The 13,652-nt window shown below is 37.6% G+C and overlaps 1 protein-coding gene across 4 annotated transcripts in view; it reads right to left on the bottom strand.

Annotated features, from left to right (window-relative positions):
* The window catches only part of macf1a (microtubule actin crosslinking factor 1a), an 826,555-nt gene that overhangs the window by 579,145 nt on the left and 233,758 nt on the right, over positions 1–13,652 (bottom strand). The gene's annotated exons all lie outside the window — the stretch shown is intronic.

Below are 13,652 nucleotides of genomic sequence, written 5' to 3'. Positions count from 1 at the left end.
ACATATACATATGTGTATATATATATATATATATATATATATATATATATATATATATATATATATATATACACACATATATATATACAGTAATCCCTCGCTATATCGCGCTTTGACTTTCGCGGTTTCGCTCTATCGGATTTTATATGAAAGCATAACTAAATATATAACGCGGATTTTTCGCTGCTTCGGGGGTTCTGCGGACAATGTGTCTTTTTACTTCCTGTACATGCTTCCTCAGTTGGTTTGCCCTGTTGATTTCATACAAGGGACGCTATTGGCGGATGACTGAGAAGCTAACCAATCAGAGCACGCAGTTAAGTTCCTGCCTGCTGAATGCAGTGTTAACCAGGAAGTCTCGTCTCGCTCATTCAGCATGAACGTGTTTCGCTGTGTAAAGAGTTAACTTTTGTGCTCTTTGTGTTTATCTTTGTGCATAGTCAAGCCCTTCATTATGGCTCCAAAATGATCTGCTACTGCTTCAGGGGCCGTGCCCAAGCGCAAACGGAAGATGTTAATGATTGCCGAAAAGGTAAACGTTGTAGATTTGTTGAAGGCTATGATTCTTTTTATTTAAAAAGTAGGAAAGGAATATAAGATCTACGGCAGCAGTGTCCTTTTAACCAGGGTGCAAAACGAGTTGTAAGTGGATGTAATAAGGCAGTAGTCCGGATGGAATCTGCTTTAGGGATTTGCATTGAAGACTGCCAGAAGAACAATGGCAGTGCTACACAATCGCCTGAAGTGGCTCCTTTAAGGGCTGTAACACTCTCCTTTGTTGTGCAGTAAAATAAAACTCATTGTTATCGGACAAGTCATCGTGTCATTGTTGGTTAGTAACCATAATTAATTTTCTACTTACAGTACTTAGTACATGTACGTGCGTTTAGTGTCACTGTACACACATTTACTGTATACTATTTTTCTTGTATTGTACATATTTATTGCTGGTGGCATGTCTATCGTAATGGCTGTAATATATGTGCTATCGGAGACACTCAATATCTTTAAAATAATATTTAGGTTTTACTGTATATAAACAGTGTGTTTATATACATAATTTCAATGAATCTTACCTTATATCTAAGAGAATACAAAGGGATTATGCTGTATAACTCTGCGGGGAATATTTATAAACAGTGTGGGAGAGTTTATAAGGGCTTAAAATATATAAAAATAACCATAGAAACATATGGTTTCTACTTCGCGGATTTTCAACTATCTCTCTCTCTCTCTCTCTCTCTCTCTCTCTCTCTCTCTCTCTCTCTCTCTCTCTCTCTCTCTCTCTCTCTCTCTCTCTATATATATATATATATATATATATATATATATATATATAATATCTCTCTATATATATATAATTTTTAATGTAGGTAGATGATTTCGACTTGGTCATTTTAAAAGTAGCTCGCAAGCTGAAAAAATGTGGGCACCCTTGCTTTAATGTATTACTTATTTTATTTCAGCTTACTGACTGTGGGCTAGAAATTTCAAAAACTACATTGCAAATCTGCAAAAATACTACTATCCATTTTGCATGTAAAGTAAAAATCAGGCCTGTCCTAAACTCCCATTCCACAGCTAGATGTGACCAGGCAGATGCAGATCACAATTGATATGTATGGGAAATTGAAAAAGATAACATCAGAGAAAGGGGTGATACAGAGATTATTCATGTTATATTGAATAAAGGAAGACAACACCTGTTGTTAATCTGTATTCTGTCTGCATTTTGTGAAAAGTTGATGTGGAAAACAGATCATTTAACAAATTTTTTCACAGAGCAGTAAAGCAATCTGTTGGGTATGAAAAGAGCACATCACTGCATTTTAAGACTACAACTTGAGCTGTCACTTCAAGACCAAAAACACTGAAAAATAAGGAAATTTATTATTAGCAGCTATGCTTAATTATTTACTGTCTTGACTGCTTTGTCTGTCTTGTAATTTTCCTGCACTATACTACATTGCTTCACCTTCAAAAGCTATAAAGTTAAGCACCAGCCCTTCTTTAACACAACAGTTTTGCTCCTGGGTAGGTAAACTTTCACACAGAAGATGCAGCACTCAGCATTCAATCCAAACCATCAAACAAGGATGAGAATGGCATGAGTATACACTCTATAAAAAAAAAACGCTATATCAGCAATATTCTTGGGAACACCATACTCTAAATATCTTGAACTGCAATGATCAAGGTCCTAGAATAAATTGAAAACATTGCTGTAGATGAATTATAATGTATTGTGGTTTAAAGACTGTCTGAAAAGTAAACAAAGATTTTATTTCAATAAGGTCTGAGCAAAGGATATTCTCAAAACATGTGATGCTATGAAGTATGTGCTTGAAAACATCATTTACAGTTAGTACTTTGGGGAAAATGAAAAATGAGTGATAAGCAATTTTGAGTTGGACTAGATTTAGATTATTTGTAAAAGCACATTTAAAACAACAGACGTTATGCCAAAGTGCTTTACAAAGAAGCATTAAAATAAACACAATGCAAACAACCACAATAATAAAACAACCAATTAAAACATCCCCACAATCCCATAATACACAGTGAAAGGCAAAAGAAAACAAGTAGGTCTTAAGCCAACTTTTGAAAACCTCGATAGAGGATGAAGACCTGATGTGGAAAGGCAGGTCAAAGCCTAGGAGTAATAACTGAGAAAGCTCTGTCTCCCCTAGAAATCAGCCAACATCTTGGAAATACAAGGAGTAGTTTTCCAGACCTCAAAGCTCTGGAATGCATTGCATAGGGGTGAAGGAGGTCGCAGATTTATTTTGGAGCTAGACCATGCAAGGCTTTAAAAACAAACAAGATTTTAAAATCAATGTGACACCTCACTTGTGGCCAGTGAGAGGGGCTAAAACGGGGGAGATATGATCCTTTTTCCTAGACCCAGTTAAAATTTTTGCTACAGCATTTTGAACCACCTGAAGACGTGACAAAGTACAATTGGGCAGTCCCACATATAAGGAATTATAATAATCTATCCTTCTGTGAAAGGAAGAATTTTAGTTTAAAAATTTGCCTCAGATGGTAAAGACTGGACTTTACTGCTGTAGAGATTTGTTTTTCAAAACATAATGATGACTCTAAAATGATACCTAGGTTTCTGACATCATTATGAATCACTGCCTCCAAGAAGCATAACTGAGTACCAATTTCAACTGCAGATGTGGTAGAACCAAAAATAGTGACCTCTGTTTTATTTTCGTTTAATTATAAGAAATTTTATGCTATCCAATATTTAATATCCTCAAAGCATTTCAACAGCTTTTTAACAGATAAAGTGATGACAGGACTAACTCAGGTACAGCTGCGTATCATCAGTATCACAATGATACGCAACATCATGTTTTTGAAAGATGGCCCACAGGGGGAGTAGATAAAGGCAAAATAGAAGGGACACCAGAATAGAAAATTGTGGGATGCCTTCTGTGAGAGGAGCTGGCTGAGAGAAGTTCCCATCTATGTTAACAGACATGGATCTACCTTTAAGGTAGGACTCGAACCATTTCAATGCACAGCCTTCAATGCCTAATTCATCCTCAAGCCGTTTTAACAGAACTCCATGGTCCACTGTGTCAAATCCCGTACTAAGATCCAACAAGACTAAGATAGAAGAAAAGCCTGAGTCTAAAGTTAACAGAATATCATTTGTCACCTTCAGCAAAGCCGATTTAGTACTATGAAGATTTTTAAAACCTGATTGAAATACATCACATACATTGCTATTGTCAAAATATGAAAGTAACTGCAAAGAAACCAGTTTCCCCATAATTCTGGACAGAAATGGGAGATTAGAAATAGGCCCATAGTTTGAAAGAGCTGTAGGATCAAGTGTGGGCTTCTTCAGCAGAGGTTGAACAACTGCATGTTTAAAGATGTCTTACATTATACCACATTTTAGACAGTAACAGCCAAAACAATTAGACTAATAGCTCTGAAAGTATCTTTTAATAGGCGTAAGGGTAAGATATCTAGCGGATAATTGGAAGGTTTCATATGCAGAATTATATCGCCAAGCTAAGAGGAGGAAATAGGTTGAAAGAAAGTAAAATGGTGATTAACTGGCCTCAGAGGGGCTGGTGTCGTCCTACAATGATCAACACTGGATCAAAAGGCTTGGATTTTCTTTATAAAATAATTGAGAAAAAGCTCACATATCTCAGGCGTATTCTCAGGGAAGAGTACGGGTTTAAAAGAATGTTTAAGGTGCCAAACGGCACCCTAGGTCTCAAGGCAGCATTAGCAATTAGACAAGATAAAAATTTAGTTTTGCTGCTCTTATAGCCTCTTGATAGGTCTTCCAGTAAGTTCTGAGAATTTCATAAGAGACCTGAAGTTTGTCCTTTCTCCACCACCACTCGGCTTACCTGCATTCCTGTCTGAGAGGTGTTATTTAACCAGGGTTGAACACTGACTTTTACCTTGGCTCTTCTTAACTTTAAGTTTGCAACCAGATCCAGAGTATCCTTACAAGTGTGATCTAGAAGCTTAACCATATCAGTAATATCCAAACACACAGAGAGGGCTTCTAACACCAAGCGAAAATGAAAGTCAGAAAAGATATCATGATTGCCATGCCGTGTCAGCATTTATACTGCGTGAATGGCACTGTGGTTTAGTGAAATTGATGGGCGGATGCAAAAACATCAGAGATCTCCAGGGGCCTCATGCATAATGCCGTGCATAGAATTCACACTAAAACATGGCATAAGGAAAAAAGCGTAAATGTTCGTAAGCACAAAAAAATCATTATTAATCATAATTATTATTTACAGAGTTGAAACTAGGCTTGTCAGAACTATCGCATAAACGCTATATGGCTATTGGTTTTTATCAATCATTTTACATAATAATTTGAATTCACAATTTTACTTTCAAGTGTCAATGGATTCTATTTATGAACTGAATGCAAATTATTAGGTTTGCTTTAAGCAATTACATGAAGGGAAATACAGTGATCCCTCGCTATATCACGCTTTGACTTTCGCAGCTTCACTCTATCGCGATTTTTTTCTCATACACGCTTACGTCACTACGCATGCGCTTTCTGAGAACTTTTATCTAAGCCCTACGATGGCTCCTAAACGTGCTGCTTTTTCTAAGCCTTCTGACAATAAAACTAAGCGCCAGAGGAAGGTGCTTACTATCCAGGAAAAGGTGAAACTCTTAGATATGATTAAAGATGGCAATACCCTACAAAAGCCTCCTCACGCATATGAAAAGACAGCGCCAGCAACTGCCTATCAAGATGTTCTTCAGCCGCGCACCCACACACCCACTGCCTACTCCTAGTACTCCTTCAGCGGAAGAAGACAGAAACGCACTTGCTGAAGATACTGCACCACCTCTGAAGACTCTCCTACTGAGGTCGTGCCTTCATAGGTTAGTGGTTGTGTGTAAGAACTGTGTGTGTTTGTGTGCAATTAAATGTACAGTACAATAATCTACTATATAAAGCGTTGGGATTGTCCTTCCGTCCGTGAGTGCAAAGCGTAGTGGTATTCTGCTTATTACAGACTTACTACTTGCGGCTAGTCAGGTGCGAAGCGACGCAATGTGAGCAGAGTTCTGGTGCTCTCATCGTTCCCTTGCTTTTGTGCGCGATGCGCTAGAAAAATAGACAAAATTATGTCTCTGGAAATAATTAATGTTGATGGAGTACAAATGCCTCACCGTGTAGTAAATATCAGGGGAGATGGTGCTTGCTTATTCTCATCTATAGCTTATTTAGTGCATGAAACTCCGTCTTTAGCGGTACAGATTCGGGCTGACATTGTATGACTTTGGACAGGCAATTGAGGGGATAAAAAAAACTAGGTTTTCGGGAGATGTTATGAATGGGCACTTTGATGTTCTCATTCCCTACACTTACATGCCTGATGTACACATGGAGCGCACAAAATTGAGGATAGTAATATGATATTGGTAACGTCTAATATGTCTTATTTTCTCTTATTTTGTCTAATATATTGGGCAATACGAGTGTAATGGTGACTAAAGTGTGTTATTTTATGTCTAGAGGCCTCTAATAATGTTAAAAAACGTATTTAGAAGGTCGTAAAGAGGTTTTCTATACTCTGCGAAAATATTTGATTTATAAATAATCCTACTTCGCGAAAATTCATTTATCACGGTAGAGTCTGGAACGGATTAACCGTGATAAACGAGGGTTCACTGTAAACTAAGAAGTGTGTTACAGGAAACTCTGAAAACACAAAGTTTTATTAAGTTTAATTTGGATTAATTTACAGATGATAAGCAATGATAGACGTGTTGATAAGCAGACATCAAAACAACATGAATTTAGCTGAAAAGTGAAAAACACCATCAGTAATGATACCAGAAAATTTTGATTTTAAGGCAAATTAGAAAGGTGAGCTTAAAAATATGAAGAATTATAAGACTGCAGTTAAATCCTCCCATAAAATGAATTAAAAAAATATCCAAGGACTCATAATCCAAACTAATATGCATAATTTGGACAGATCACTACAGCCAATTTTAAAGTAAAACGTTAAATTATAAATGTGCCAACAGTGTAATGCAATATAAAGTCAAAGAAATGCAGTTGTTGTATAAAGTTAAAAAAACAGCATTTAAAGAAATGGAGAATTTTGACACAGTATAAATCACCAGGAAAAGCATCCTTAACTTAAACAACCGTATTTGAAAGAAACTTTTACATAAATACTACATATTTGTGGTCAAGCTCAGATATGACCACATATACAGTATGTGCTTAACAATACATTACCCTCACTACTACTAAAGTGACTCTACAGGCACAATATTAAGAAACAGGAGAGATCCACACAACTTATGTGCTTACGGAATGTCTTCAACCAGCTTCAACTGACTGGACATTAGGTGAAGAGAAAATGTCCTGCAAACCACAGATTCTGATGCAAACATTAGACAGAGTTTGCAAACTCAGCTGACCATGGCTAAATTGTGACAACAATTGTGGAGTTTATGGCCAAATTACTTTGGAAGTTTAAGCCCAGTTTATACACCAGACTCAGCACAAAAGCTGCACTAAGTTGTGTTGTAAATGATATTCTAATATCTTCTAATGAAATACATGCCATAGTAATTATGATTTTAAATTTAAGTACAGTCTTTGACACCATTGATCACATTCCATTCTATTACATAGGCTGGAAAATTACATTTTGCTCTCAGGTCAACCTTGCGTGAGTTTCTTCATATTTATCAAACCAATTTCAGCATGCATTGAAATACACCTTTATATTAGTTAAAGATAAACATTTGTTTAGTTAAACATGGTGTCCTGAAAGACTCGCTACTCAGACCATTGCCATTTTCATTTCATATACTTCCACAGTGAACTATTATTAGAAAACATTCCAAAACATTAGTAGATAATGTCACGCTATAAATTTCTTTCAGCCCAAAACACATTTTTTTTTATTGTCTTTAATTAATTGTGTGAGATAAAAGAGTGGTAGTATGTTAATGTATCTTTAACTACAAAAACAAACATACAAATGTTATTTACTGTAGGGAAATTTTTTAGACCGCAAAAATACTGTTACTTTTTAGTTTAGTAGGTTTAAAGATTAGTGTAATCAAATATTAAAATTACTGTAGGCATTATGTTTTAGATAAACTATTTTAAATCTATATATATAAAATTCTTTTCGTGTTTTAAAATGGAAATTACGTATGACCACGTGAAACGGAAATTACTAATGACCACAGAACATAATACAGGAACTAATCACTTCGTTTGTGGACGCCATTTTTATATTGTCTTTATGAATTGTTATTTGTGTGAGAGTTACTTTACTGATATTGAAAAGAAGTTAACACAAACACACCGATCTATCCCAAAGAAGTTGGCCCCACGTCGCCCTCTCCCAGCCTTCCTCTCTGGACTCCAGCGCTGACCCGTTCACCGCCAGGCTCGTTCTGACAGAGAAGTTTTATTTATTCGTCCACGTGACTGTCGCGGAAACTGCCACATTTTAACTTTGTTTTAATTGGCAGTACTTGATAGTAGAAGAGATGAGGAAAACAGCTTTGCGTCTTTCTACTTTTTAACTGCGCCGAGCTGTAAACAATGTGAAGACGACACCGCCTTCAGCAGCAAGGGGTTGTGAGAACAAAGTAGACCCTGGGAGGCGTGGAATGTCGGGCTGCTCTGCCGGGTCGAGAGCTTCGCAGTTCCGGGCAGCATCCCCTCTTCTCGCACTGTTTGTGACACTTCGAGTGCCCCGTCAGCTCCTGGGAGAGTGGAAATCTTTGCGAATGAGTGTAATTGGCGCCATCGAAGCAGGACTCTCTTTGTAAACTGCACTTCACGACTACTTACTTATGGTGAGTACAGGTCACTAAAACCCTGCAACATTCAAGGTTGCTTTTGTGATGAATACTTTTAAGAAGATGGAGGGTTTACATCTAAGAAGATGTACCGACCTCTTTATGTTAAGTTTTGGACTTTGTGAATTGTTTGGACCTTCTGCCCATTAAGCACGGAAGGGCAGTGTCCACATTTCTCAGAATAATTTTTCTCTTAAATCATAGGCACAAAGTGCAAGTTTTTTAGGCAGAAATTTGCAGGATCGCATAGAAAATGTAATTTCTATACCACAGCGGTCGTGTAGCGCCTTTCACAAGGGATCTGCTACCAAGAGATGATCCAAGTAAATTTAAGCGATTGTTAGTACTATTTACCTGTTGTATTACAGCGCCTTTAAAATGTACTTGACCCGAAAGCACTCCAGTATTGCTCAATGTATCTTTACTTCTTACATGTTAATGTTTTACTGTTTAATAATTTATATACATTTTATTTTTTTTCCTTGCACTCAGTGAGCGAAACCACTGGGTAATCAGCTAGTATACTATACAATACAATACTATCTTAAACCTGTTTATTCCAGTTTAAAATTATTGAAAAATTAAAATAGTTTATAAATATGGAGGATACTGAGAAATTAATTGATGTATTTATTTGGAGTAGGAATGGCTACTGCAATGCATCATTCACATTGCGCTCAGACCATTCCATATCAAGCCATTCAACATTAAGTTTTCAGTTAAATTCACACTTTAGGACTAATTGTTTTTTTGTCTGTTTTCTCCCAGGGATTAATATTTTTCCAAAAACTTTTTTTTTTTTTTTTTATAAAACAAACAACAAGCACAGATCGATGTCTGAGTAAGTCCTTCTAGGCGAACCCTGCTGTAAGTGCAGCAGATGCGTGAATGTGCACCTGGGGTCCGATCAGCTTATGCTAGTTTCTCACTCTCCTGTTCAATCTCCTAATCAATCAACAAAATCAGAGTCCGAAAGGTCAGAGTCCGACTCAGCGATAATGCACAAGACATTGTCTGCAGAGTATTTTGCTTTCTGCACTTGCTTTGCTTCCTCGAGAGATGTCGATGCCATCATGCTTTTGTTTACATTACGCAACTCACACACACGCTGGGATTAGATGCCGAGTCAACAGGCCTCACATTACTCCAAGCAAAGAGTGCCTACCTTTAATGTATGCCCTCAACCCCACCTGTCGACAAAAGTCGACATCCACCATAAAAAGAGTTAAAATGCTGCCTCAATAATCTATACTACAGCTAGAAATCGTAACCACATATATGCCTCTTGTTCTTAAGTCTTTACACCGGCCTCCATTTAAGCTTTGGACAGATTTCAAAATTCTTCTTACATGTAATGCTTTAAATAACCTATGCTCTATTTAGCTATCTGAATTTATCATTACATGATAGTGCTGTCACTAATAACTATAATTGTAATTGAGTAATGTGCAGGTTGCTCTAATGATTGAGCAATCTATAAAAAGTGTGTTTAAAATAGATGTAGCTAAATATTAGACTTTATTTACAATTACATGATTTTCGACCCCCTCCTTTGCCTTCATAGCATGCTTTAGGATGAAGGGGAAGATGGAGTTGCAACAGTATTATGAAAGACTTCCATTCAACAAAAATGTATAAAGCTTGGCTTTCAGGCTTAAGTAAAATAACTTACAGTTGGGTGCAAGTCAGCTTTACCTTTTCACAGATTGAATTACAGTGACAGAAAACAACCATTTTTCAGAAATTTACAGGAATATTTTGATCATTACATTTCTAAAAAAAAATTGTGCATCAACAACGTTACTTAAACAAAGTATCAAATTTAAATTGGGAGGGTTCATTTCAATTAACTTTTACTCAAATAAGTCAAACAGCCAACTATAATTCCTTCTTTTAAAAAGTTAAAGTCACACCTGAATAAGCAGAAAAAAATCATAAGGAAAAAAATGCAAAATGAAAGATAGGAACAAGTATTTTATTACACTGTACATGAAAAGATTAACACTTAACACTAGAATTACCAGAGCCTACGAAAAAACTCGTAATTCCGTCCCACCTTAAACTGCTTCTTAAATCCCTTCACACCTCTCCAGCGCCCTTTGTTCTCTAAATGTGCTGATAAAAGAAGCTAGGAGCAGCCGGCTATTCCATCCCCCACCAATTTAGAACGTGCACGAACTTCTCTCAGCTCATGCCTTGATTGAGTATCTGGGAGTGAAGTGGAGTTTTAGAGTGGAAATAATAGATCGTTGTTTGGAACACACGCATTTCATGTCTGTTCCGTTTCTACAGTAATCTGTGTCAACACATTGTTAAAACAGAAACTTTTTTATATTCTAGTAGTAGATGACAAAATGTAGGCATAAACTATATAATGTATGAAGCCTGAAGTCCAAATAGCAAAGAAACATTTTCACAAGAATAACACAATTGCACTTTTATTCAAACATATAACTGCAGAAACAAAAAGCCGCCTTAACATGCGACATTGACACCAGTTTACTATAACTGACTCCGTGGTTCAATAGACTCAGCCCCCGCTTGGGAATCAAGGGGTCATGGGTTCGATCCTGCGACCCTCCGTTTTGAGAAGTAAACTGCTCTTAGTCTTACTTTTTTAGAATAAAACATACATTTGATTTCAGTCTGTAACAGCCGGTGCAATTTATGATCTTTGTAAAGGTTAGCTTTTTTTTTTTTTATTCACTTTTCACTCTCTCAGTCGCGTTCAGAATCAATCCATACAACCCCATCTGACACGGCTGTTTTCACTAAAGATCGCTATAGCTCTGCAGTGTACCACGATGCATACTAACGCCCCCCCCCCGGTTCTGACACACAAACGCTGGCGAAGCTGCCTTCTTCGTATCTCACCGTCACTTGCTTTTCTTTTTATTCAGTTTTATTGAGTGTTCCTGCCAGTCCCGCATGTTGCTGTATGCTTTTCTTTTGCACTCCAGGACATGCAGAGGAAAGAATGGTAAAGACCAACTTCGCGCTATATGCAATCATCAGACACTCCCCATCTGCCCGTGTCGTTCAAACACAGGAACATATATTGGTGTAAAAGTATAACAAAAGTGCACTTTTATTCAAGTGCACTTTTTCCATCGCCTTTTCCTGTAAGAAGCAGTGTACACACTTCTCTCTATGCTGTGGTTTCTATTACACACCTGAAAGAAAGAGACAATACATATGAACATATCCAGCATACAGCAACATGCGGGACTGGCAGGAACACTCAATAAAACTGAATAAAAAGAAAATCAAGTGACGGTGAGATACGAAGAAGGCAGCTTCGCCAGCGCCTGTGTGTCAGAACCGGGGCGTTAGTATGCATCGTGGTACAACAGAGCTATAGCGCGTCTGTATTCTGTTTCTTTTGTACTCCAGGGCACGCAGAGGAGAGAATAGTAAAGAGCAGTAAGTTCGGCGCTATATGCAATCATCAGACACTCCCCATCTGCCCGTTGTTTTGTTATACTTTTCAATACTTTTATACTGCTCAAACGGGCATGCTCAAAAATACACGTGTAATGCCACGAAAAGTGCACGCAGACACTTCATTTCGCAAACAAAACAAGTGCACTTTTATTCAAAACTACCTGTATAACCGAAGAAAAAGAAAGCAAGTTACAGTAGGCGATTGATACGACATCTTGCATGGTGCAATGCTAAGAAGTGCAGATTTTCATTCCGTGCTATATAAAATCATCACATTCAAATATTAACAGTTCCCACACACCCAAGGACCGTCCTTCCTACATTTACGACACGTGTACTTGTTGCCGTGTACACACCTCTCTGTGCTATGGTTTCTATTACACTGAATGAGCACCTGACACTGTACTTTCTTCCCTGGGGAAGGTCCCGATCAGAGAATTTCCAGTTCCTGCATAAATTCACACCCGATCTTGCACTGTTCGTTTTCAAATAATATTGCATTAGTGCGATTATATTTTCACATATATTGTCTCTTTCTTTCAGGTGTGTAATAGAAACCACAGCATAGAGAGAAGTGTGTACACTGCTTCTTACAGGAAAAGGCGATGGAAAAAGTGCACTTGAATAAAAGTGCACTTTTGTTATACTTTTACACCAATATATGTTCCTGTGTTTGAACGACACGGGCAGATGGGGAGTGTCTGATGATTGCATATAGCGCGAAGTTACTGGTCTTTACCATTCTTTCCTCTGCATGTCCTGGGTACAAAAGAAAAGCATACAGCAACATGCGGGACTGGCAGGAACACTCAATAAAACTGAATAAAAGAAAAGCAAGTGACGGTGAGATACGAAGAAGGCAGCTTCGCCAGCAGCGTCTGTGTGTCAGAACCGGGGGGGGCGTTAGTATGCATCGTGGTACACTGCAGAGCTATAGCGCGTCTTTAGTGAAAACAGCCGTGTCAGATGGGGTTGTATGGATTGATTCTGAACGCGACTGAGAGAGTGAAAAGTGAATAAAAAAAAAAGCTAACCTTTACAAAGATCATAAATTGCACCGGCTGTTACAGACTGAAATCAAATGTATGTTTTTATTCTAAAACAGTAAGACTAAGAGCAGTTTACTTCTCAAAACGGAGGGCCGCAGGATCGAACCCGTGACCCCTTGATTCCCAAGCGGGGGCTGAGTCTATTGAACCACGGAGTCAGTTATAGTAAATTGGTGTCAATGTCGCATGTTAAGGCGGCTTTTTGTTTCTGCAGTTATATGTTTGAATAAAAGTGCAATTGTGTTATTCTTGTGAAAATGTTTCTTTGCTATTTGGACTTCAGGCTTCATACATTATATAGTTTATGCCTACATTTTGTCATCTATTACTAGGATATAAAAAAAGTTTCTGTTTTAACAATGTGTTGACACAGATTACTGTAGAAACGGAACAGACATGAAATGCGTGTGTTCCAAACAACGATCTATTATTTCCACTCTAAAACTCCACTTCACTCCCAGATACTCAATCAAGGCATGAGCTGAGAGAAGTTCGTGCACGTTCTAAATTGGTGGGGGATGGAATAGCCGGCTGCTCCTAGCTTCTTTTTATCAGCACATTTAGAGAACAAAGGACGCTGGCGGAGAGGTGTGAAGGGATTTAAGAAGCAGTTTAAGGTGGGACGGAATTACGAGTTTTTTCATAGGCTCTGGTAATTCTAGTGTTAAGGATAATACAGTATATTCGATACAGCGGAGGACAGATATGTTTTGATTTTTTACTCATGTAAGATCACTACATACAAGTGATTTACTAAGAACCAATGACAATGACTCATTTTTCATCAGCATAAAGTGG

This window comes from Polypterus senegalus, chromosome 17, assembly GCF_016835505.1.
Source record: "Polypterus senegalus isolate Bchr_013 chromosome 17, ASM1683550v1, whole genome shotgun sequence".
NCBI classification, from domain to species: Eukaryota; Metazoa; Chordata; class Cladistia; order Polypteriformes; family Polypteridae; genus Polypterus; species Polypterus senegalus.
Note: the sequence above shows the minus strand (reverse complement) of the source record. Positions and strands in the feature narration are given on the sequence as shown.